At 41.8% G+C, this 27,940-nt stretch overlaps 1 pseudogene; it reads left to right on the forward strand.

Moving 5' to 3' along the window:
• LOC122703092 overlaps window positions 1-27,141 on the forward strand; it is a 46,561-nt pseudogene extending 19,420 nt beyond the window's left edge.
• The last annotated feature ends 799 nt before the right edge of the window (window positions 27,142-27,940 follow it).

A 27,940-nucleotide genomic window follows, 5' to 3' on the forward strand; every position in this document is an offset into this window, starting at 1 on the left:
ACTGTTTTTCATAGCTGCAGCCTGATATGCTATTAAGCATTTTTTTCTTTGCACTTTTCTCTTTATACCTGCTATGTGTTAGTTGCTCAGTCATGTCTGACTCTTTGTGACCCCATGGACTATAGCACACCAGACTCCTCTGTCCATGGAATTCTCCAGGCAAGAATACTGGAGTGGGTTGCCATTCCCTTCTCCATAAGCATTTTTTAATAGAGAAGCTCATATTCTAATTTCACCCCCCCCTTTTTTTTATAAGATATTTCTAGAATATTAAATTGCTTCCATGTAATCAGGTATTTAACCACTCTTTAGAACAGGAAAAGCCTCCTACAGCCCTCTAATTGAACAAATAGAGAAACTGAAGCACAGAGTCATGTATTAATTTGTCCAAGTTCACAGAGCAACTGAGTGGCAGAACAAGGACTTCACGCCAAGTCTCCTCACCTAGGACTCTTTCCAGACTCTGCAGAGCCTCCTCTGTGCCAGCGTTAGACGGGGGCCAAGAGAGAGTCACAAAGACCATACCATGGACAGAATATCCAATTGAGAAGATGAAGGGTCGGCCTTCCACACCCAAAACAACCTGAAATGACTAAATAACAAGTTTGCATGTGATAAATAAAACAAAAACAAAAGAGTAAAGTGCTTTACATATTTGGAGAAGGGAAGCAGTATTGGTCGGAGGATTGAAAAATAGTTTCATGAACTATACCTTAGAACAGTAGAACTTTTTCCAACTTGTTATCAGAAAATAGTTTTATTCTCAAAATAGTCACAAAAATAAAAATAGTTCAAGAAACCCTTGTATACCCTTCATCCAGATTCAGATCCATGTACTGTTAACATTTACCCCATTTGCTTTATCATTTGTTCTATTTGTTTATTTCTTCACACATTCATTTATTCTTCACTCATTGAGAATCTAGGAAAGTTCTGAGGCAGATACACAGGGATGATTTTTTTAAGGGTTCCATCCCTGGGTCAGGAAAATCCCTGGACTAGGAAATGGCAATCCTCTCCAGTATTCTTGCCTAGGAAATTTCACGGACTGAGGAGCTGGGCAGGCTACAAGAGGCGGACAGGACCTAGCCACTGAGCACACAGACACACTCATAAATAAAGTTTTGAAAATTGAAGGATGGGGGCAGATGGTGGGAGCTGTAGATGGGGATTTCACTATTCTTTTTTTTAATTTCTTTAAACATTGTTTCCCATTCTCATTAATGGGAACCATTAATAACCAGCAACAATAAAGACAGATTAGCATTTCAACACAAAGAAACAAAAAATTGATTAAAACAGCAAAGAACAAAAACATTTTTCCTAAAATTCATTTCTTTATTTCAGTTCAGTTCAGTTCAGTTCAGTCGCTCAGTTGTGTCCGACTCTTTGCGACCCCATGAGCCGAAGCACACCAGGCCTCCCTGTCCATCACAAGCTCCCGGAGTTTATTCAAACTCATGCCCAGCAAATCGGTGATGCCATCCAGCCATCTCATCCTCTGTTGTCCCCTTCTCCTCCTGACCCCAATCCCTCCCAGCATCAGGGTCTTTTCCAATGAGTCAACTCTTCAAGTGAGGTGGCCAAAGTATTGGAGTTTCAGCTTCAGTATCAGTCCGTCCAATGAACACCCAGGACTGATCTCCTTTAGGATGGACTGGTTGGATCTCCTTGCAGTCCAAGGGACTCGCAAGAGTCTTCTCCAACACCACAGTTCAAAAGCATCAGTTCTTTGGCACTTAGCTTTCTTCACCGTCCGAATTTCACATCCATACATGACCACTGGAAAAACCATAGCCTTGACTAGATGGACCTTTGTTGGCAAAGTAATGTCTCTGCTTTTTAATATGCTATCTAGGTTGGTCATAACTTTCCTTCCAAGGAGTAAATGTCTTTTCATTTCATGGCTGCAATCACCATCTGCAGTGATTTTGGAGCCCAGAAAAATAAAGTCTGACACTGCTTCCACTGTTTCCCCATCTATCTGCCATGAAGTGATGGGACTGGATGCCATGATCTTAGTTTTCTGAATGTTGAGTTTTAAGCCAACTTTTTCACTCTCCTCTTTCACTGTTATCAAGAGGCTCTTTAGTTTCTCTTCACTTTCTGCCATAAGGGTGGTGTCATCTGCATATCTGAAGCTTTTGATATTTCTCCCAGCAATCTTGATTCCAGCTTGTCCTTCTTCCAGCCCAGCGTTTCTCATGATGTACTCTGCATATAAGTTAAGTAAGTAGGGTGACAATATACAGCCTTGACGTACTCCTTTTCCTATTTGGAACCAGTCTGTTGTTCCATGTCCAGTTCTAACTGTTGCTTCCTGACCTGCATACAGGTTTCTCAAGGGGCAGGTCAGCTGGTCTGGTATTTCCATCTCTTTCAGAATTTTCCACAGTTTATTGTGATCCACACAGTCAAAGGCTTTGGCATAGTCAATAAAGCAGAAATAGATGTTTTTCTGTAACTCTCTTGCTTTCTCGATGATCCAGCAGATATTGGCAATTTGATCTCTGGTTCCTCTGCCTTTTCTAAATCCAGCTTGAACATCTGGAAGTTCATGGTTCACGTATTGCTGAAGCCTGGCTTGGAGAATTTTAAGCATTACTTTACTAGCGTGTGAGATAAGTGCAATTGTGCGTTAGTTTGAGCATTCTTTGGCATTGCCTTTCTTTGGGATTGGAATGAAAACTGACCTTTTCCAGTCCTGTGACCACTACTGAGATTTCCAAATTTGCTGGCATATTGAGTGCAGCACTTTCACAGCATCATCTTTCAGGATTTGAAATAGCTCAACTGGAATTCCATCACTTCCACTAGCTTTGTTTGTAGTGATGCTTCCTAAGGCCCACTTGACTTCACATTCCAGGATGTCTGGCTTTAGATGAGTGATCACACCATCGTGATTATCTGGGTCATGAAGATTTTTTTGTATAGTTCTGTGTATTCTTGCCACCTCTTCTTAATATCTTCTGTTAAGTCCCTACCATTTCTGTCCTTTATTGAGCCCATCTTTGCATGAAATGTTCCCTTGGTATCTCTAATTTTCTTGAAGAGCTCTCTAGTCTTTCCCATTGTATTGTTTTTCTCTATTTCTTTGCATTGATCGCTGAGGAAGGCTTTCTTACCTCTCCTTGCTACTCTTTGGAACTCTGCATTCCAATGGGTATATCTCTCCTTTTCTCCTTCGCTTTTCACTTCTGTTCTTTTCACAGCTATGTGTAAGGCCTCAAATCCTGTCCTATAGACCAGGGACAGGAATCTTAAATAGAGATAGCTTCTGCCCTTTAGAGAGTTTCCCTGATAGCTCACTTGATAAAGAATACTCCTGCAATGCAGGAGACCCCAGTTCGATTCCTAGGTCGGGAAGATCTGCTGGAGAAGGGATAGGCTACCCACTCCAATATTCTTGGGCTTCCCTGGTGGCTCTGTTGGTAAAGAATCTGTTCACAATGCGAGAGACCTGGTTTGATCCCTGGGTTGGGAAGATCCCCTGGACAAGGGAAAGGCTACCCACTCCAGTATTCTGGCCTAGAGAATTCCATGGACTATACATTCCATGTGGTTGCAAAGAGCTGGACATGACCGAGCGACTTTATATACAGAGTGTATATATATATATATATATATATATATATACTTTATATACTGAGCAACTTATATACAGAGTACATCATGAGAAACGCTGGGCTGGAAGAAGCACAAGCTGGAATCAAGATTGCCAGAAGAAATATCAATAACCTCAGATATGCAGATGACACCACCCTTATGGCAGAAAGTGAAGAGGAACTAAAGAGCCTCTTGATAACAGTGAAAGAGGAGAGTGAAAAACTTGGCTTAAAACTCAACATTCAGAAAACTAAGATCATGGCATCCAGTCCCATCACTTCATGGCAGATAGATGGGGAAACAGTGGAAGCAGTGTCAGACTTTATTTTTCTGGGCTCCAAAATCACTGCAGATGGTGATTGCAGCCATGAAATGAAAAGACGTTTACTCCTTGGAAGGAAAGTTATGACCAACCTAGATAGCATATTAAAAAGCAGAGACATTACTTTGCCAACAAAGGTCCATCTAGTCAAGGCTATGGTTTTTCCAGTGGTCATGTATGGATGTGGGAGTTGGACTGTGAAGAAAGCTGAGCACCGAAGAAATGATGCTTTTGAACTGTGGTGTTGGAGAAGACTCTTGCGAGTCCCTTGGACTGCAAGGAGATCCAACCAGTCCATCCTGAAGGAGATCAGTCCTGGGTGTTCATTGTACGGACTGATGCTGAAGCTGAAACTCCAATGTTTTGGCCACCTCACGTGAAGAGTTGACTCATAGGAAAAGACCCTGATGCTGGGAGGGACTGGGGCAGGAGGAGAAGGGGACGACAGAGAATGAGATGGCTGGATGGCATCACCGAGTTGATGGGCATGAGTTTGAGTAAACTTCGGGAGTTGGTGAAGGACAGGGAGGCCTGGTGTGCTGCGATTCATGGGGTCACAAATAGTCGGACACGACCGAGTAACTGAACTGGAAAGTGGGTTCAGGTGTTAACAGCCTGATCCTTCCTTTACAATGTTCCCTCATCAGCCTTTGAAGTAATGGTTTCATTTATTTATTTTTTTAATTCGTTTATGTTTTTGGCCATGCTCCAAGGCTTGTGGGATCTTAGTTCCCCAACCAGGGATTGAACCTAGAACCTGGCAGTGAAAGCTCTGAGTCCTAACCACGGGACCACCAAGGAACTCCCAGGATTAATGGTTTTAATAGCTTTAATTTATTTTCAATTCTTTGCTTTGATAATTTGGTGACATCATATCTTTCATATTCCCTAAAGCTAAATTTTGCCCAGAAATATTTACATATATGTGACATAGTATAGTAGCAAGAGGGTAGAACTTTTCTCTCGATTTATTTAGGATCCAGCTGACTAATCTGCAGTGGGGCTTCCCTGGTGGTTCAGACAGTAAAGAATCTGCCTGAAATGTGGAAGACCTGGATTGGATCCCTGGGTCAGGACGATCCCATGGAGAAGGGGATGGCAACACACGCCAGTATACTTGCCTGGAGAATCCTATGAACAGAGGAGACTGGCAGGATATAGTCCATGGGATCACAAAGAGTCAGACACGACTGAGTGACTGAGACACTTTCACTTTCAATCTCCAGTAAGTCACTCTTGGGTCTCACCTTCCTCATCAGTAAAATGAGGAAGTTGCTACACGGTCTCTCACTTATCTCATTTATCTCTGAAGTTGTTGGCTATAATTTCCCCAGATTGTCATAAGAATGATACTGGTTCCAGAAACAACCCTGGTCTTTGCCCGTATATACACAAGCTTCCCCTGCCTTCGCAGCTAAATAGCTTTCAAGGGTAAGAACCCTGGAGTGAAAAGTTTTATTGTTCCTATTGACCCATGAAGAGAATTTTGGTCCTAAGCTGCTGAGGCTGCAGTAATTGTCCTGCAAGTTCTGAGTAGTAAAACCAGTACTACCACTCTTCAGCTCGCAGGTAGAACAGATGTTTCAGTTAATCAAGCTTTTGGGGTTTTGTTTGTTGTTGTTGTTGTTGTTGTTTTTTAATGATATTTGACATTGAAGCCATTTAGGTATCTTAGAGATTTTCAAAGAAAACAGTCTTGAGGGTACTCAGGGAGGGAGAAATTTATTTCCTAATTCTGATTTTTGCATAACAGCAATTATGGTGTTATTACCATCTTTAGGTGCCTAAACTTTTCTTTCTTTTTTTTTTTAATTTATCTTTTAATTGGAGGAAAATTGCCTTCCAATGTTGTGTTGGTTTCAACAGTGAAAATCAGCCATAATTATACATATATCACTTCTCTCTTGAGCCTGCCTCCCTTCCCATCTCCTCACCCCTCAAGGTCATCACAGAGCACCAGGCTGGGCTTCTTGTGTTATCTAACAACTTCTCACCAGCTATCTATTTTACACATGGTAGTATATACAAGTCAATGCTGCTTTCTCCATTCATCCCTCTCTCTCTTTCCCTTGCAGTGTCCCCAAGTCCGTTCTCTACATCTGCGTCTCCAGTCCTTCCCTGCAAATAGATTCATTAAAGCCATTTTTCTAGATTCCATATATATATATATATGTATTTCATATATATATGAATTTTTCTAGATTCCATATATATATATATTTCATATATATGTGTTAATATATAATAATTGTTTTTCTCTTTCTGACTTACTTCACTCTGTATAACAGGCTCTAGGTTCATCGACCTCACTAGAGCTAACTCAAATTTGTTCTCTTTTACGGCTGAGCAATATTCCACTGTATATATGTATCACATCTTCTTTATCCATTCATTTATAGATGGACATCTAGGTTGCTTCCATGTCCTGGCTATTGTAAACAGTGCTGCAATGAACACTGGGGTGCATGTGTCCTTTAGATTTGTAAAAGTATAAATAAAGGATTTTACTTGTCTTATATGCATATGATTTGCAATGTACATATATTTACAGGCTTCCCTGGTGACTGAGATGGTAAACATATTGCCTGCCATGTGGGAGACCCGGGTTCAATCCCTGGAGAAGGCAATGGCAACCGGCTCCAGTATTTTTGCCTGGAGAATTCTATGGACAGAGGAGCCTGGTGGGCCACAGTCCATGGGGTCGCAAAGAGTTGGACATGACTAACACACACACACACACATATATTTACAATGTATATCAGATAACTAACAGTATACTCAGGTGAGTAATTGAATATGCACACAAAAAAGAGAAAAAAGTAAATCATGGTTTTCAGTTAAAAGGAAAAGCAAGTAAATGTTGAGAAAGCCATAAGAAAGGGACCCAGATTTCTCTGAAGGAATGCCCATATTTTTTAAGTGAGCACAGAAACACTCATCTCTGTTGCATATGATTCATCTGTGATAAACCAGATGATCAGCCTATCCACATCTTATGAACCAGATTGCCCTCCAGTGTAGAAAAAAGTGTCCCAGTGAGAGCCAGCAGCAAAATCCTCTGTTTCATTTTGCAATTCTAAATTCCCTGAAAAGATGTTAAGTTTAAAACTCTGAGGTGGAGACTTCTTTTTACTATCTAGAAGGCAGAAAATATTTCATATTATTTCATATTAATTCTGATCATCATAAGCAAAATGAGAAGGTTAAAGTAGAAGTATGAGGCGCAGGGGAGGAAAGATCTGGATTCGTTTGTGAATTTTGTCCGACCTAAATATTTTTTGGAGAATGCTTTTTGCTGTATTACATAGTTATCCTTTTGAAATGTTTATAATTAATAAATATTAAAGAAAATAAAGCAGCATGGAGTTGAAATTTGTTGTTCAGGTCGACTAAGTCAGGTCCGACTCTCCATGACCCCTGGACTGCAGCATGCCAAGCTTCCCTGTCCTTCACTGTCTCCTGGAGTTTGCTCAAAATTCATATCCATTGAGTCAGCAATGCTATCCAAACATCTCATCCTCTGTCACCCTCTTCTCCTCCTGCCCTCAATCTTTCCCAGTATCAGGGTCTTTTCCAATGAGTCGGCTCTTCGCATCAGGTGACCAAAGTATTGCAGAGATTTATCTTCCCCTTAATCTAGCAAAATATGCCTTCGGCCAACATACACATTTTTTCCTCTGCTGTTAGCTCAGAAGGAAGAATATTTGCTGAAAACATCCTTGATGAAGGCTCTCAGTGTGAAAAGGCTTTCCATTGATGCTATGAAGAGAGATGAGAGAAATAGAAGAACTTTTAAAACTGGGCTGCAAAACTCTTGTTTCCATTTTGAATGACAGAAGCTCTGGGACATTTCCTGAAATGAGAAATGATGGAATGACACTTGACAAACTGTTCTGCTGGGGAGCTGTGACCCACGGTGACATTGTGATGTGGAGGGGACCTGCCGGCTGTTTGAAGCACCTTGGAAGAGAAGGTTCAGGACCAGCTCTAAAACACTGACTGGACTCTTGGTGTTGAATCCAAAGTTTCAGAATAATAACTCTAAGTGAAATGGAAGTCGCTCAGTCATGTCCGACTCTTTCCGGCCCCATGGACTGTATAGTCCATGGAATTCTCCAGGCAAGAATACTAGAGTGGGTAGCCTTTCCCTTCTCCAGGGGATCTTCCCAATCCAGGGATCGAACCGAGGTCTCCCGCATTGCAGGCAGATTCTTTAGCAGCTGAGCCACAAGGGAAGCCCAACAATACTGGAGTGGGCAGCCTATCCCTTCTCCAGGGGATCTTCCTGACCCGGTAATTGAATTGGGGTCTCCTGCATTGAAGGCAGATAATAACTCTAAGAAGGTATCCCATTTTTTTTTTAGGGCACAAAGGAAGGAAAATGAATTCGTTTACATGAATTTATATTTAAATTCTGCCCTCTGTTAAGGAAAAGCCAGAGCTGGATATTAGTTAAAACAATAACAGATTTTATTCAAGACCACTGCAATAGAGAGAAAGAGACTTCAGTCCAGAACGGTGCTCAAGTCTCAGTATACTACGTAGGTAAGTGGGAATTCACAGTGAAGGAGCAGGGCAGGGGTCAGTGGGTGGAAAATCGCTGAGAGAAAACACCAGGATCAAGGGGGATTCTGGCTGAACTGATCTAGCAGGATTCTTGCTGGAGGCAGACCAGGGGGATCAGACTTCTCAGGTGGGTAGTGGAGGATGAGAAACCTGATTATATAACTGTGGTGATCAGATATGGAGGATAGGGGTGCTTTCTAAACTGACCTAGCTGGATTCTTGCTACGATTGGGTAATTCAGAAATGGACACAGAAGTTGAAAAGTGGGGCTTGTCTGTAAAGTTCAGGGGAGCATGAATTGAGTTTGGTCAGGAAAGAATCTTTGTCACCTTTTCCAACATGGATTTGATGCAGAGTACCATAAGAATGATGACCCTGGCATTGCAGGGGTAAAGAATCTGCCTGCCAATGCGGTAGACACAGGTTCGATCCCCAGGTTGGGAAGATCCCCTGGAGAAGGAAATGGCAACCCACACCAATATTCTTGCCTGGGAAATCCCATGGGCCGAGGACCCTGGAGGGCTACAGGCTTAGCGACTAAACAACAACCAACTGTAAAAATAATGACTGTAATAAAAATCATTTATGTAACAACAAAAATAAAGTGACCAAGAATTAGTGAAGGAAGATAAGAGAAAAACTATAATAGATATCTTGGGCTGAGAATCTACTGCAAATAAGGACAAATCCAGCCTTGAGTTTCTTGGGGAAGAAAGCAGGGAGGGAGACACAGCGTGTTTTTATTGCCTGACAAAGTAAAACATTCCAGTTCATCATGAAACAAGCATTTTCTGGTTCTGGTGTCTGAGCCAAACTTCTCCAGTTGGTAGATAGCGTGAATTGCTCTGGACAATGTCCTCCCAGTAGGCTCACAAAGAAGGCACAGAAGTTCTACTTAGGGCTGTTTCTTGTGTGGCCTTTTGATAAAAGCTGAGGCATAAGGTGAAGTTTTCCTCCATGACTTAGGTGCCAAAGCTGACTCCACGCTTTCTAGAGATTTGATCTGATATAGGGAGAAAACTTACAGAACCTTGAGGGACAAGGTCCTTCCAAGTACAATTTGTCTCAGGGACTTTTGACAAGAACTTGGTGCAGACAGTTCCTTACTTGCGTCTCTAATAGGTATCTGAAGGATGTACCAGTGTTGCACAAGGAAGGGAGATCAAAACAGTCGAGTTACCAGACGTGAGGTGCCCTTTTTGTGAACAGTGTGGAATCTGCATTGAAAAATTTTCAACGTGGTGTATTTTAAAGAGATAACTGGTGATCAACAATGCTTTCTGCATAGTGGGAGTCACTCTGGCTTTACCTTGTTGACATGACTTCTACTCAATTTGTCTCCCCGACAGAGATATAGAGGATCCACAAAGACTGCACAGTCCAAAAACTGTGGCCATATGGATAGCCATTATCCACATGTGGCCACTTAAATTTAAGTTAATTAAAATTATGTAATTCCCTGGAGCTCCAGTGGTTAGGACTCTGTGCTTCCAATGCAAGAGTCAAGGATTCTATCCCTGGTCAGGGTTAAGTTCCCGCATGACTCTCAGCTTGGCCAAAAAAAAAAAAAAATTACTTAAAATTAAACAAAACTAAAGATTCAGCTCTATTACGAATCCCGTTGCACTGGCCACATTTAAAGTCCTCCGTAGCCACAAATGGCCAGTGGCTAGAAGACTAGACAGAGCAGTGAAAGAGAGGGCAGTCTCACCATCACAGAAAATCTTATTGGGCAGCACCACTCTAAGAAATCAAATGTATGGGCTATTAATACAAGCAATAACATCTGTAAAGTCATAGCTAAAAGGATTAGTGGAATTAGTGACCACTGGAATGAATCAGAGACCCCAAGAGAAAGACTTCCAGTCTAAGGGAAAAACAAAAAAAGATTAAAACAGTAGTTTATGTGTGGCTAGAGGAAGAGTCATGTGCATTAATCACAAGGACTGTGCCATAAAGATCAAGGTCTAGGAGAAGGACATTCATCTGACCAAAATGAAATGTGACAGGAAATGCCCAGAAGGGAGTGTTTGGAGGTAGAATTTTCTATTTATGGTATAAAGAAGTGTTCTGTGATCCGATCACTTCAGAAAGTGTGGACTTAAAATGTCTGAAGGATTTCTTTATTTTCAGAACTCCTCTGAGTCTTTCACAGCTTGATAATCTCAGATGTGTGCCGTGTTCCTCCTCCTTATTTGAACTTGGGGTCTTTGCAAAGTGAGTTATGTTCAGGGCAACCCTCTTGAGGGTTAGCAAGAATGCAAAACTTGACCATGGTCCTGCCTCTAGGAAGTTGTACAGCTAGGATGCAGAGTTTATCTTCAGAGCCTGAGCTCTTAGCATTGTATGTGGTTTAACTTTTTAGAGCTGTACTCTCTAACTTCCTTCCTACGATGGAGGTGTATTTTAACAAGCTGTTTGAACAGGGTCATTGCAGGCATAGTAAGAAGGAAGGTGTGCCTGGGGAAACATGGTTGGGAAAAGCAACTGCTCTCTAAACACATGGGAGGGTTGGGAGACTGCTTTATCAAGTCCCAGCTTTCCTCCATGACTGTCTCCATTTGAAAGTCTCTGACACTTGAAACGTCACATTTCAAAAATCAGGCTCCTTGTCTTCCTCTTCAAATAGTGGTAGGACACTCTTGGTCCTCCACTTTTATACTCTTCAAGAGATCTTTATACAAACTCAATTTTTTGACAACACCTTCCAAACTGTCTGATCCATCTATCCTTTTCTTGTCAATTCTTTTGTCCTTAAGATCTCTAAAAATGTTTCTTCTAAACAAATTTATTCCAGTAAAACTGCAGTTCCAATACGCAATGTATTCTTATTCTGAGTACCAAATTTCATATTTTAGTTTCTGAATTACTGTTTGAGATAATTGGCTAGTTTTTAAACATGATATTTATTTCCAGTGAAAGTGGTATATTTTTCTTGAGAAATCTACACTCAGACATATACACATTTTTATGTGTTCTTAGATTAACTTCAGATATTATAACTGACCATCCTTTAGCATCTGTGGAATAATGCTCTATTATATAAGATATGCTATTTGTGGATCAACTAATAAAAGCTTAGAAGTAAAAAAACAAAAAAGTTTCTTTTTTGCCATTTCCACTTTATTAGGTCTGATTGGAAGTGCAGGGAACTCTCTGGCAAGCCAGTGGTTTGGGACTTCATGCTTTCACTGCCAAAGGTGAGGGTTCAATCCCTGGTCAGTGAACTAAGATCCTGCAAGCTACATAATGCAGCCAAAAAAAAAAAAGGTGCCTCACTCTAGTCAAACATCAAATAAGAAGGTAAGCACATTTTATATGTTGACAGCAGGGACTTATTATTTCTAAGGGCTAGTTTCTAGAAGCTACTTGTAGTCTTAATTACTCCCTAGAGGAACATCTTATTATCAATTATATCAAAGTCAGAATTGTCTATTTAGCATTTAGATAGATAAGTGTTAAGAGTGAGTCACTCAGTCGTGTCTGACTCTTTCTGACCCCAAGAATTATAGCCCACCAGGCTCCTCTGTCCATGGAATTCTCCAGGCAAGAATACTGGGGTGGGTTGCCATTCCTTTCTCCCGGTGATCTTCCTGACCCAGGGATCAAACCCATGTCTCCTGCATTGCAGGCAGATTCTTTACCGTCTAAGTCCCAAGTGAAAGTGAAAAGTGAAAGTGAAGTCGCTCAGTCATGTCCAACTCTTTGTGACCCCATGGACTGTAGCCAAACAATTCTGCTGAATAGATCAACTCGTTCACATGATCTGGAGGTTGTTGGTTGTCTTGTGAATAACTTAGCTAGACCTTACTAAACGCAGTTGAACTCAAAGTTGTATTTTTTTTCAGACCTGCTACATTGCACAGGAAGTTGGCACTGATAACTCATTTCTTTCTGAAAAAATCTCTTAAGGCTTTCATGCTTTAGAGAGTGAAATTTTGACCTCAATGTTGTGACAGTCTGAACATTCGAAGAGATTAAGAATACTAGTGATTTTTAAGTATGTGATGGGAAAACAGTAATAAAGTAGTTGTTTATTCCCCATGTTTATTGGAATATTCATTGTTTTAGATGTTTGGGATTCATCAGTAAATAAAACAAAGTCCTTGTTCTTAATTCAAGGGGAGACTGATATTAACAACTTGGAAAGGTATATTTTATTTAATTATGTATTTATTTTTACTTTTTGGCTGCCACCAAACACAGCATACAGAATCTTAGTTTCCCTACCAGGGTTGGAATCCATGCCCTCTGCCCTGGAAGAGTGGAATTTTAACCACTGGACCACCAGAGAAGTCTCTATATTTTAAATAATAAAGCCAAACATGAAAAAAATCCAGGAATTTTGTATCCAGTGGTGTGTTTGTGTTTAACAGTTGACTCTGGAAAAATTAAAGAGATCTGACTTGTGCTGTTTTCTGACATACAGTGGTGTAAATACTCCCACTATGGCCAATTTCAGCATCAAGGAGATGTCACTGAATGCAGAGTTAGGAATACCTATGCTAACACAGCTCTCAGGCACTGTCTGAGCCAAATCCAGCACACCATGGAATCCGAATCAACTCTGTTATCTTCCAGATTTTCATATGGCTCCAGAAGGAAAGTTATTTTAAAGAAAACTGGAGGGGAAAAAAGCAAAAAAAAAAAAAGCCCTAAAATATACATAAATACTACATAAATCATGTTTATAAGGAAGACCTCTTTACTCTTTTAACACTTGATATGAAGAATAACAAGTTCTATAAAGGCTCTGTTTGTGTACAGTTTAAACCTTTAAAACTGAGACAAAAAATTTTCAAGCTCCTTTTTGATCTGAAACCCTTCCACTCATTCCTAGCTAAATTGTGTAATTAATCACAAAATTTTAGTGATAATTTTTCAGCAATGAAGAACAATGACCATTTATTGAGTCCCTAGTATGGGCTAGGTATTTTAATGTGTTTTCTGGATAGTAAGTCTGCAAAGTAGCTATTATCCCACTTTAACGGTAAAGAAACTGAGGTTCCAAGACATCAATTTACCCATTAATAATATCGCCCACTAGTAAATTCAATCTAAGATTCAAATCAATGTCTATCCAATTCAAACACCTGTGTTTTTTTTCCTGTCGAAAGCCATTGGTTTATGAACTGGCTCAAAGTAAAATCTAATTTTCAGAAATGCCTGATGCATTCATTAATTCCCTGGACATTTAGGTCTTAGGACTCTAAAGTAAGAGGTAATTTTATATTTTTTTATTCATCCTGATGCCTTTATGGGTGATTTTTTAAATTTATTTTTTAATTTGAGGAAAACTGCTTTACAATGCTGTGTTGGTTTCTGCCATACCACAACACAAATCAGTCATAATTATACATATATCACCTCCTTCCCTTCCCCTCACCTCACCCTCCTAGATCATCACAGAGCACCAGGCTGGGCTCCCTGTGTTATCTAGCACCTTCTCACCAGCTATCTATTTTACACATGGTAGTGTATATATGTCCACGCGACTGTCTCCATTGGCCCCACTTTTTCCTCCCCACACTGTGTCCATAAGTAATTTTAAGGTCACAGAGTCAGGTCCCCTGGTGTAGGTTTACACATTAGCGGCCCCTGGAGCACCTTGGCAACAAAGCATACCTCACTAGGCCTGCAGGCAGGATCTCTGTTGCTTTTTCATCTCACAATGCCTCCTAGGTTGTTGAATATTCTACTGGGGGGCAGGGCACCTAGGTGTGGAGGAGGGTGGGGTCCAACCCTGGGCAGTAAAATGCAATCCCTCTTCCTATTCCAGCACAAAAGTAGCTCAGGGCTTCCCATGCAACTGGGACACACCGGGACTCTGAATCCCCCTAGTGAACCCTCAAAAGCAATGGATACTCTAAATAGAGTTAATAGAATTTTACAACTGGAGAGGACTTCAGAGGTTATTTAGCTCAACCTCTCATGAGCATATGCATGCTATAGTCGCTCAGTGGTGTCTAACCCTTTTCGACCCTTTGGACTGTAGCTTGCCAGGCTCATGTCAAGACAAAGACAAGGCTCAGTGACTTTCCAAAAGCCTTATAAGTGGTTTGCAACCCAAGCCATGTGCCACTGACATCTGGTCCCGTCAGGCACTCTCTCCACCAGGCCCTGTGGTGCTCGCTCTCTGATGAGGAAACCAGCAAATACTAGTCCCCAAGGAGGACCTTTTACAGAGTTAATACCTTGAAGGCAGCAGTAGAATGGTATAAAAAGCACTCCCAAATCCCAAGCTTTCATAGCACAATAAGTAAAATGGAACAATAACAATATCTGTACTTTGCTACACAACTGAAGTTTCCCCTACCAACATGGTCAGCTTAATAGTAATGCCTTAAGGGTTTATAACATTTTACAATTTGTGGAATACTTTTTCACTTATTATGTCATGATTATGAAACGTATTAAGTAGCCAGGGAACCTGGGTTTGATTCCTGAGTTGGGAAGATCCCCCGGAGAAGGAAATGGCAACCCACTCCAGTATTCTTGCCTGGAGAATTCCATGGACAGAGGAGCCTGGCAAGCTACAGTCTATGGGGTCACAAGAGTCGGACACGACTGAGCGACGAAGCGCACACACACACACACACATTTTACAAGTGAGGAAACTGAAGTTCAAAGAAGTTCAGATATCTTGCCACTTGATAAGTGACCTAGAGGGGACCACAGCTTTGGTCTACCTCCTACTCCAGTGCTTTTTTCTCATAATATCTAAGAAGGGGCAACAGAATAGTGGACTTTGATAGATTCACATTAAAAAAAACCAAGGCACACAGCTCTCATTTAGAGACTTTATCCAAGATGATATATACCATCTGCTGCTGAGGCCCAAGACCCAAGCATTCCACTTGCTAGTCTTCCGCCCACAACATAGGGTTCCCTGCACCTTTGTTACTTCCATGAACAGAACATTTTTTTATATACACCAAATATGCATACACCTCTCCAAATCTGGCAAACATTCTGCGAGGCAGTGCAACTGGAAAAGCTAATATCTCAAAAGTATTTTGCTTCTGCCAAATTCAGACCCCATGCATCTGTGTAATGTATCTTTTTCCATCCCTTGTACAATGAGTTTGAACCTTTAAGAAGTTCAGTTCAGTTCAGTTCAGTTCGGTCGCTCAGTCGTGTCTGACTCTTTGCGACCCCATGGACTGCAGCATGCCAGGCCTCCCTGTCCATCACCAACTCCTGGAGTTTACTCAAACTCATGCCCACCGAGTCGGTGATGCCATCCAGCCATCTCATCCTCTGTCATCCCCTTCTCCTCCTGCCCCCAATCCCTCCCAGCATCAGGGTCTTTTCCAATGAGTCAACTCTTCGCATCAGGTGGCCAAAGTACTGGAGTTTCAGCTTCAGCATCAGTCCGTCCAATGAACACCCAGGACTGATCTCCTTTAGGATGAACTGGTTGGATCTCCTTGCAGTCCAAGGGACCCTCAAGAGTCTTCTCCAACACCACAGTTCAAAAGCATCAATTTGCATCCTCACAAATAGAAGTAACAGAGACTCTCTCGTGAGCCTTTGATGAAATAATTATCTGGCAGTTAACAAGCAAAGTCCTTCCTGCCAACTTGGAATCACACCCAGAAAAGAGCTGGGGAAAATTTCAAGATACATGTTCAGAGTGTGACCCTTGAAATGTGAGTTACAAGAAATTACGGCTAAAAGAGAAATATCTATTTTCATGAAGGCGGGGCAGAATTTCAGTGTATCTTCTAGTGAGTATGCTTATGCTCTCCCTTGTGTCTGGGGAGATAAGATTCCAACACTTACCGTTAGGACATCATGCCATAATCGAGGGTGGAGGATATAAACCAGATGTCAGGAGAACTTTCTGCTCTTGTTTACCTAGATGATAATAATATGCTTTACTCTCTTTGAGTGTGTCAAAAGTATTTACTGTTGCAAACCCCCATAAATTCATTTATATATTTTAGATTGTAAAGGTTTCAAAGCAGAATTCATTAATCTTGATGTATCTGTTAAGGAAATACCTAGTCACTACAGAGTATGTGGAAACGCAGAAAGACTTAAAAAACAAAAACATCACCCAAAGGCATTTGCTATATTCTTAGGGATGCAATTGAAAAATTTGGATAAACAATCTTTGTTTCCATGCTTTTTGGTAATATCATCATCCCTGGGCCAGTTATTAAATATATTATGGAAGTAATTCTAATCTGCTTCTGAATCCAAATTGTGTAGCCTCTGCAAAATAGTATCTCAACATGCTTCAGAATTCTGGCGCTACACACACACACACACACACACACACACATACACACACACATATATACTGTTGTTGTTAGTCAGTCCCCGAGTCATGTCTGACTCTTTGTGACTGCGTGGACTGCAGCCAGGCCTCTCTGTCCCAGCCTCTCTGTCCTTCACCATCTCCCAAAGTTTGCCCAAGTTCACGTCCATTGCGTCAGTGATGCCGTCCAGCCATCTCATCCTCTAACAACTTCTGTTTTCAATCTTTCCTAGCATCAGGGTCTTTTCCAATGAGTCAGCTGTTCACATCAGGTGACCAAAATACTGGAGTTTCAGCTTTAGCATCAGTCCTTCCAATGAATATTCAGGGTTGATCTCCTTCAAGATGGACTGGTTTGCTCTCTTTGCAGTCCAAGGGACTCTCAGGAGTCTTCTCCAACACCACAGTTCAAAGGCATCAACTCTTTGGTGCTCCACCTTCTTTATAGTCCAGCTCTCACAACCATACATGACCACTGGGAAGACCATAGCCTTAACTATGCAGACCTTTGTTGGCAAAGTAATGTCCCTGCTTTTCAACACACTGTCTAGGTTTGTCATAGCTTTTCTGCCAAGAACAAAACATCTTCTGATTTCATGGCTGCAGTCACCATCTGCAGTGATTTTAGAATCCGAAAAGAGGAAATCTGTCCCTACTTCCATTCCCCACCCCCGCTACTTGTCATGAAATAATGGGACCAGATGCCATGATCTTAGTTTTTTTAATATTTAGTTGTAAGCTAGCTCTTTCACTCTCCCTTGTTCACCCTTATCAAGAGGCTGTTTAGTTCCTCTTCACTTTCTGCCATTAGAGTGGTATCATCCGCATACCTGAGGTTATTGATGTTTCTCCCACCTATCTTGATTCCAGCTTGTAACTCATCCAGCCCAGCATTCCTCATGATATGCTCAGCATATAGATTTAACAAACAGGGTGACAGCAGACCACCCTGTCATACTCCTATCTTAATCTTAAACCAATCAGTTGTGCCATACAGGGTTCTAATGTTGCTTCTTGACCCACATACAGGTTTCCCAGGAGACAGGTAAGATGGTCTGGTATTCCCATCTCTTTAAGAGCTTTCCACAGTTTATTATGATCCACACAATCAAAGGCTTCGAGGTAGTCAATGAAACAGAGGTAGATGTTTTTCTGGAATTCCCTAGCTTTCGCTATGACCCAGAGAATGTTGGCAATTTGATTTCTGTTCCTCTTTTTTTTCTAAACCCAGCTTGGACATCTGGAAGTTCTTGGTTTGCATAATGCTGAAGCCTAGCATGCTAGATTTTCAGCATGACCGTACTAGAATGGGAGATGAGTGCAATTATCCGATGGTTAGCACGGTCTTTGGTACTGCCCTTCTTGGGAACTGAGATGAGGATTGACCTCTTTCAGTCCTGTGGCCACTGCCCGGTCTTCCAGACTTGCTGACATAATGAACGCAACACCTTGGTGGTATCATCCTTTAGGGTTTTGAATAGTTCTGTTGGAATTCCATCACATCCACTAGCATTATTAACAGCAGTGCTTCCTAAAACCCACTTGACTTCACTCTCCAGAATGTCTGGCTCTGGGTGACTGACCACACCATTGTAGTAATCTGGTTCATTTAGATCTTTTTTGTACCATTCTTCCATGTATTCTTTCCATCTTTTCTTGATCTCTTTAGCATCCACTAGGTCTCTACCATTTCTGTCCTTTATTGTGCCCATCTTTGGGCAAAATGTTCCCTTGATAACTCCAATTTTCCTGCAGAGATCTCTAGTCTTTGCCCTTCTGTTGTTTTCTTCTAGTTTTATACACTGTTCACTGAAGAAGGCCTTGTTTTCTCACTGTGCTCTTCTTTGGAAATCTGGGTTTACTTGGATATACCTTTCCCTTTTTCCTTTGCTTATTGTTTTCTCTTCTTTCTTTAGCTATTTGTGAGGCCTCCTCTTCATGACTCAGATAACCACGATGGTGTTATCACTCACCTAGAGCCAGACATCCTGGAATGTGAAGTCAAGTGGGCCTAAGGAAGCATCACTACAAACAAAGCTAGTGGAAGTGATGGAATTCCAGTTGAGCTATTTCAAATCCTGAAAGATGATGCTGTGAAAGTGCTGCACTCAATATGCCAACAAATATGGAAAACTCAGCAGTGGCCACAGGACTGGAAAAGATCAGTTTTCATTCCAATCCCAAAGAAAGGCAATCCCAAAGAATGTTCAAACTAATGCACAATTGCACTCATCTCACATGCTAGCAAAGTAATAGTCAAAATTCTCCAAGCCAGGCTTCAACAGTACATGAACTGTGAACTTCCAGACATTAAGCCGGATTTAAAAAGGCAGAGGAACCAGAGATCAAATTGCCAACATCCGCTGGATCATGGAAAAAGCAAGAGAGTTCCAGAACAATATCTACTTTTGCTTTATGGACTACGCCAAAGCCTTTGACTGTGTGGATCACAACAAACTCTGATCTTCAAGATCCTTCAAAAATTCTTCAAGAGATGGGAATACCAGACCACCTGACCTGTCTCCTGAAAATCTGTATGCAGGTCAAGAAGCAACAGTTAGAAATGGACATGGAGGAGAAGGAAAATGCAACCCACTCCAGTATTCTTGCCTGGAAAATCCCATGGACTGAGGAGCCTGGTAGGCTACAGTCCATGGGGCCGCAAAGAGTCGGACACCACTGAATGACTTCACTAGATCCTGCATGCAGCCAAATAAATAAACAATTAAAAAAAAAAAAAAAAGAAATGGACATGGAACAATAGACTGGTTCCAAATCGGGAAAGGAGTACATCAAGGCTGTATATTGTCACCCTGCTTATTTAACTTACATGCAGAGTACATCATGAGAAATGCCAGACTGGATGAAGCACAAACTGGAATCAAGATTGCTGGGAGAAATATCAATAACCTCAGATATGCAGATGACACCACCCTTATGGCAGAAAGTGAAGAAGAACTAAAGAGCCTCTTGATGAAAGTGAAAGAGGAGAATGAAAAACTTGGCTTAAAGCTTAACATTCAGAAAACTAAGATCATGGCATCCAGTCCCATCACTTCATGGCAAATAGATGGGGAAACAGGGGAAACAGTGGTTGACTTTATTTTCTTGGGCTCTAAAATCACTGCAGATGGTGACTGCAGCCATGAAATTAAAAGACACTTGCTCCTTGGAAGAAAAGCTATGACCAACCTAGATAGCATATTAAAAAGCAGAGATATTACTTGACCAACAAAGGTCCATCTAGTCAAAGCTATGGTTTTTCCAGTAGTCATGTATGGATGTGAGAGTTGGACTATAAAGAAAGCTGAGCACTGAAGAGTTGATGCTTTTAAACTGTGGTGCTGAAGAAGACTCTTGAGAGTCTGTTGGACTGCAAGAAGATCTAACCAGTCATTCCTAAAGGAAATCAATTCTGAATATTCATTGGAAGGACTGATGTTGAAGCTGAAAGTCCAATACTTTGGCCACCTGATTCGAAGAACCAACTCATTGGAAAAGACCCTGATGCTGGGAAAGATTGAAGGTGGGAGGAGAAGGGGACGACAGAGGCTGAGATGGTTGGATGGCATCACCGATGCAATGCACATGACTTTGAGTAGGCTCCAGGAGTTGGTGATGGATAGGGAAGCCAGGCATGCTGCAGTCCATGGGATCGCAAAGAGTCAGACATGATTGAGCGACTGAACTGAACTGAAGGCCTCCTCAGATAACCATTTTACCTTCTTGCTTTTCCTTTTCTTTGGAATGGTTTTGTTCACTGCCTCCTATACAATACTGCAGACCGCTGGTCCATAGTTCTTCAGGCACACTGTTTACAAGTTCTAATCCCTTGAATCTGTTCATCACCTCCACTGCATATTCATAGGGGATTTGATTTAAGTCATACCTGGCTGGCCTTGTGGTTTTCCCCACTACTTTAGTTTAAACCTGAGTTTTGCTATGAGAAGCTGATGGTCTGAGCCACAGTCAGCTCCAGGTCTTATTTTTGCTATTGTATACAGCTTCCTCATCTTCAGCTACAGAAAACTGTCCTCAATTTGATTTTGTTATTGGCCAATTGGTGATGTCCATGTGTTAAATTATCTCTCATGTTGTTGAAAAAGGGTGTTTGCTATGACCAGTGCATTCTCTTGGCAGAATTCAGTTAGCCTTTGCCCTGCTTCATTTTGTCCTCCAAAGCCAAACTTGCCTGTTATTCCAGGTATCTCTTGACTTCCTACTTTTGCATTCCAATTCCCAATGATGAATAGCACATCTTTTTTTGGTGTTAGTTCTAGGAGGTCTTCTAGGTCTTCATAGAACTGATCAGCTTCTTTGGCATCGGTGATAGGAGCATAGACTTGAATTACTATTATGTTGAATGGCTTGCATGGGAAATGAACCAAGATCATTATGTCTTGAGGTTGCACCCAGGTAGTAAATTTCAGACTCCTCTGATGACTATGAGGACTACTGCATGTCTTCTATGGGATTCTTGCCCACAGTAGTAGATATAATGATCATCTGACTTAAATTTGCACATTCCTGTCCATTTTAGTTCACTGATTCCTAAGATGTTGATATTTATTCTTACCATTTCCTGCTTGACCATGTCCAATTTACCTTGATTCATGGACTTAACATTCCAGGTTCCTATGCAAAACTATTCTTTGCTGCATCGGATTTTACTTTCACCACCAGACACATCCACAACTGAATGTCATTTCCGCCTTGGCCCAGCCACTTCATTCTTTCTGGGGCTGTTAGTAGTTCTCCTCCACTCTTCTCTGGAGCATATTGGACACCTTCAGACCTGGGGGACTCATCTTTCAGTGTCATATCTTTTTGTCCTTTTATACAGTTCGTGGTGCTTCCCTTGTGGCTCAGCTGGGAAAGAATCTGCTTGGAATGCGGGAGACCTGGGTTCGAACCCTGGGTTGGGAAGATCCCCTGGAGAAGGGAAAGGCTACCCACTCCAGTGTTCTGACCTGGAGAATTCCATGGATTCTACAGTCCATGGGGTCGCAAAGAGTTGGACACGACTGAGCAACTTTCATTTTCACTTTCACCACAGAAACTAATACAACACTGTAAAGCAATTATATTCCAATTAAAAAAAAAAGAAATTCTGTTAAAAAAAAAAAACAGTAGTAAGGGAACCACAGCTTTATTAAGTATATAAAATTATCTCAATGAAGTATGCAGATATTAGATATGAAACGAATACACAGGGCCAAGCAATAGTTTCAGTAAGTAATTGGATACATTTAAGTCATGGCTTAAATTGATGATATATGAAGACACATTATGCTATTTCTTGGAACACTTTGAGAAAAACTACTCTGCTGAGCAAAATAATTTAAAAACTTGTATAGAAAGTTGGCATTTGAATTAATTCTGCATGCCAGAGCACAGTAACATGAATCTGCTGCTCTCTAAACTCTGTCAAATTGCAAGATCTCCTCTTGCCAATCTGTTTGTTTGCCAATATTTATCGATTACTTGGGACAATGACTTTGAATACTGACTTTTGAGGTTTTCTTGCCCTTACATACTACCTGACTTTGCAAGAACTTCTTCAATCTGTATAGGTGTCATCAGATGTTATGGATTTGAAATTTTAAAGACCCAGAAAGATAGGATCTTCCAAGGTGGTGCTAGTGGTAAAGACCATGTCTGTATATGCAGGAGACATAAAGAGACATGAGTTTGAACCCTGGATTGGGAAGATCCCCTGGAGAAGGGCATGGAAACCCACTCCAGGATTCTTACCTGGAGAATGCCATGGACAAAGGAGCCTGGAGGGCTACATATAGATCACGGGGTCACAAAGAGTCGGACACCACTGAAGCAGCTTAGCATGCACACGCACACCCAATGTCTTAATAACTGATTTATTGTATATATTGTAATCGATTCAGAGAAGGAATGTAAATCCATTTCCTGTTGCTCCATTTCGGGGCTTCCCTGGTAGCTCAGGTGGTAAAGAATCCACCTGCAATGCAGGAGACCCAGGTTCAATTCCTGGGTCAAAAAGATCCCCTGGAGAAGGAACAGGCTACACACTCCAGTATTCTTGGGCTTCCCTGGTGGCTCAGCTGGTAAAGAATCCGCCTGCAATGTGGGAGACCTGGGTTTGATCCCTGGGTTGGGAAGATCCCCTGGAGAGGAAATAGCTACCTACTGCAGTATTCTTGCCTGGAGAATTCCATGGACTATATAGTCCATGGGGTCACAAAGAGTCAGACACGACTGAGCAACTTTCACTCACAGAAAGATACACCTCTGTTGCTACAATATGGAACTCTTTCCAAAATAACTGTGAAAATCCAGCAGCATTTTGCCTGCAGTAAAGAGCAATTTCTATTCGAGAAAGATTTGTGAAATGTGCTAGACAGGTCTTCCAGGAGGGAGAAATCCTGCATTTACACATTACACTGGTTGTGTGCCTGTCACTTATGGTAACAGTCATGGAAAGAAACAAGGAAATGTGCAGCTTTTTTTGTAAGGACTTTCTGTCACTGGGCCTATGTTCTCTCTTGCTAGTCTTCTTACTTTGGGAAACGCTAGAAATAATTCGACAAGAACTTCTTGTCTTGAGATGACTAAAAGATGTTCCCACCTCCCACCTCTTTCTCCTCTTGTAAATCATCCAGAAACAAAAACAAAAAAGAAAGCTAAAAAAAAAAAAAGAAAATTATCCATCTTTGATAAAGTCAGGAGACTTCTGATACCCAAAACCCAAACTCCACTCTCCTCTGAAATAAACAGGCTTCCTTCCTGATCAGATTATGGGGGAAGTCCGACAGTCCACAACCCCTTCTTCCCATGTTGCCCTACCCCAGCACACACATTCACACACACACAGTCATGCATACACATCTACCACACACATTCACATACCACACAAACACACACACACTCTCACACCTATTACACACCATACACATACTCACACAAACACATGCCATACACTCACACATACAGTCACACACATACCACAGAATAAATACATATATCACACATCATACACACATATGCACATACCTCACATGCACTCACACATACAACTTCCAGTCAGCCTTTCTGTGCCCCACTTTTAAATATGAGATTTCGGGATTGCTAGGTATTTGAGAAAATGTTTCAGCAAACAAGAGGCCAAAATGAACTGAGGGAAAAAAAGAATTCAGAGGAAATGAATCAAAGTTAACATGAGTTAATATTAATATCCTGAGATGAAAAAACATAGCCACAAGAATAGGAATTTTTTTAAAGAAAGGTGTCATCAGAGTGCAAGAAAGACCTCATCTCTTTGAAATTAAAAATAGATAAGTCAAAAAAATTAAGTCAGTGGAAGGTCGGAAAGCTAAAATTGAAACCCCCTCTAAAAGTAAAATAAAGGGATTAAGATGGAAAAGGAGAGGTGGGTATAAATGTCAAACATTGGGACTTCTCTGGCTGTCCAGTGGTTAAGACTCTGAGCTCCCAATGCCGAAGGCAAGGGTTCAGTCCCTGGTTGGAGAACTATTATTAATAAGATCCACATGCTGCCTGAGGTGGACTAAAAAATAAAAAATAAATGTCAAATATCACTGAGGAAGTCCAACATCTAAGTAACAGGAATTCAACAGAGAAAAGAGTGAGAAGAAATGGTCAGAGAATGAATGTGAGGAAATTCCTCAAACTAAACTATAAACCCCTAGAATAAAAGTACTCCTCAAATACCCAACACAACCCATGACAGGAAGACCCAAAATAAGACATATTATAATAATGAAAGTTCACATTACTGAGCTTAAAAAAAATCGTAGACTTCTGGAGAGAGAATGGAGCAGAAGATAAGGATTTGGATGCCACATGAGAACGCATTGACTTCTCAAAAGTAACACTGAAGACCAGTGATTAAACAACAAATGAAGAACACATGAGAAAGGAGAGAAAGACCTTCTAATACATTCAGTAAATTTAGAGAGAATGATCGACTTCAAAAATTACCACTGCGACTAATGTATGAATAACCGATTTAGGTAAGAGTCATCCATGAATGTGGAAACCAGTTGTGGTGTCTTCCCCCAAATTACTTCCTTTGAGACAACTCTTACATGAGCTAGGCAATTCATGTTTGATCACCTCAGCTCCATGAGCTGGCTACCACTTTGGTATGCCCACTCTACAGATTAGGAAGTATCCATGGCCACATGTTCTGGAGACAGAACTCAAACCCAGCCAGAATTCGTCCCCCAAACCCCATGACCTTCTGCCTGGGCTGAGAAGGGACTCTGGGGTGACGCCAGCCTCAGGGTGACCAGGTGTCTGGTATCCTAAACTCTAGTGGGTGAGAGAGGACAAACTGTGGGGGGTATGTGTGTGGCTTTGGGGGCCCCATGACAATTGCCACTGGCTGGCCATTGAGGTGAGATGTGGACAGGACAACAGCTGTTGCTGTGGTTCCTTGTCCAGTCCCCAGAGTTCAGGCTCAAGCCTCCTGCTTTGCCTTTAAAAGCAGAGTTAGCGGCGGTGTTATCTGCATTGGCCAGATAGTCATCTCCTCTCTCATTTATCTTTGCCCTTGTAAACACGGGCTCAAACCACTCCAGCCACCGGAAAGCTCATGTGTCTTTCTTCCAGGAGCAGGCACGAAGACCAGGGTCCATCTCCTGTGTTGTCCATGCACTTCAGGGCCAATCTACACAGGGCCTGGATTCAGCTGTTCCCAGCTATCTCTGAATGAGCCCTATAAATAACTACAGAGATACCAACAGGATTACAAGAAGGTTTCCCTCATACCGCTTGGAGGGTTAAACATAAACATTCCAGAACACTACCACTTTGAGAATCCTGCTTTGAGAAGTGTTTCTTGTTTTAAGGATCGCATAAAAGTGGAAGGGTCGCAGAGCCTCTGTCTCTCTCTGGATAGTCCCAATTCTAAAGCAACGTGTCTGTTTTCTGCTTTAGACGAACGTCTTTGTGGTTACATGAGCTCATGTGACAGCCAATAGAGTTTGTTGAATAAAATAAGGATCCCATGCTATCAATTTTTCAACCAACAGAGCACCAGTTTTATTAGAAGCTCTGCAATGAAGACCACCAACAATAAGGAGAGATATCCTTACAAAACTATAGCAAATAGAAGTTCTAGCAATAAATAAATAGTCCAGACTGACTAGCAGGCTTCTTGTCAATTTGATGATCCTTTTTGATAAAATATCATTCTTTTCCTGGTTTTCAAATCATCCTTTATTGCTTTTTCATGCTGCCTCATTTACATGGAGACCCTGATGCTGGGAAAGATTGAAGGCAAGAGGAGAAGGGAACGATGGAGGATGAGATGGTTGGATGGCATCACAGACTCAACGAACATGAGTTTGAGTAAGTCCTGGGAGTTGGTGATGGACAGGGGGGCCTGGCGTGCTGCAGTCCATGGGGTCGCAAAGAGTCAGACACGACTAAGCGACTGAACTGAACTGAACATGACATTTTAAAAAATGTTTTTCATAAAAATTAAGTAGAAAAGTACAAATAGCCCCATAGTGGCATTTTTAAAGATTGTTTATTGAGAGTGCATTATAGTATCCAACTGAACAAAAAAAAAACAAATATTAAGTTCTGTTTACAAAATGCTCACCGCATGGGTAGATTCATGTTTTTCGGTTGGAATGAAAAATTCAAGAAGGCTCAAGGCCGGGCTCCGGGAAGGCGGGCGGTGGCCGCGCCTCCCCACCCCCGAGGCCACCACGTTGCTGACGTCCCGCCCTGCCCGGGCGCCCGGGCCTGGCTCCTGGGGCGGACCTCGGCAGGAGGCTGGAGCGGCCGGCCCAGGCCCCGGGCGCGGCGTTCTGGGCCAAGGGCAACTTCTGCGCGCTTCTCGCAGTTCCAGGGCGCTGCAAGAAGCAGTTCCTGGACTTCGGATCTGTGCTTGCTTGAGAAAAGACCTCACTTCTGTTTCTGCGGCAAGAGGTGCCTGTGAGATTGGCAAATATTATGAAAGAAGTAAGTCTCCTTCCAGATTATCTTCTCTGGACACCATCAGTTCAGTTGCTACAGAGCTGGTTTAAGGACAAAAGTGCTGAAGATGCTAAAACTGTTTATGAGTTTACAGATGCAGTGATACAGATCAGGAACCGACACAATGAGGTGATTCCCACAATGGCTGAAGGTGTGGTTGGGTAACAAGGAGAGCTCTGGGGTGGATCCTGTCATCAGCCAGGATGTTAAGTAATTTTTGGATCCTTTCTACATGAGTTGAATTTCAATTAGAATGTTACTTAATCAGCACTCTTTATTATTTGGTGGAAAAGGCAAAGGAAGCCTATCGCATCGAGAACACCTTGGAAGCATAAATCGAAACTGCAATGTGGTTGAACTTATTAAAGATGGCGATGTGAGAGTTGGACTATAAAGCAAGCTGAGCACGGAAGAATTGATGCTTTTGAACTGTGGTGTTGGAGAAGACTCTTGAGAGTCCCTTGGACTGCAAGGAGATCCAACCAGTCCATCCTAAAGGAGATCAGTCTTGGGTGTTCATTAGAAGGACTGATGTTGAAGCTGAAACTCCAATACTTTGGCCACCTGATGTGAAGAGCTGACTCATTGGAAAAGACTCTGATGCTGGGAATGAGTGAGGGCAGGAGGAGAAAGGGACAATAGAGGATGAGATGGTTGAATGGCATCACCAATGCAATGGACATGAGTTTGGGTAAACTCCAGGAGTTGGTAATGGACAGGGAGGCCTGGTGTGCTGCAGTCCATGGGGTCGCAAAGAGTCGGACACGATTGAGCAACTGAACTGAACTGATGAAAATGCTAGGCGTCTGTGTGATTTGTATTATATTAAAGAGTCAGAAAAATGGAAAAAAAAGAGTCAGACATGACTGAGCTGAACTGAACTCTCCCAAACTAGAACTGAAGAACTAAATGAATGCAGTGAGAGCAAGGATGGAGCATCACGCCGACAAATGTCCTACTCAGGTCCACATCACATGGGGTAAGGAGGATTTGACTGTGAAGATGAGTGACTGAGGAGGTGGTGTTCCTCTGAGGACAACTGACTGACTCTTTAACTACATGTACACCACTGCACCCCGGCCTCATGTCGAGATGTCCCGAGCAGTGCCCCTGACTGGTTTTGGTTATGGATCACCCATATCACATCTTTATGCACAGTACTTCCAAGGAGACCTAAAGATCTCTTCTCTAGA

The sequence above is a fragment of the Cervus elaphus genome, chromosome 11 (genome assembly GCF_910594005.1).
Source record: "Cervus elaphus chromosome 11, mCerEla1.1, whole genome shotgun sequence".
NCBI classification, from domain to species: domain Eukaryota; kingdom Metazoa; phylum Chordata; class Mammalia; order Artiodactyla; family Cervidae; genus Cervus; species Cervus elaphus.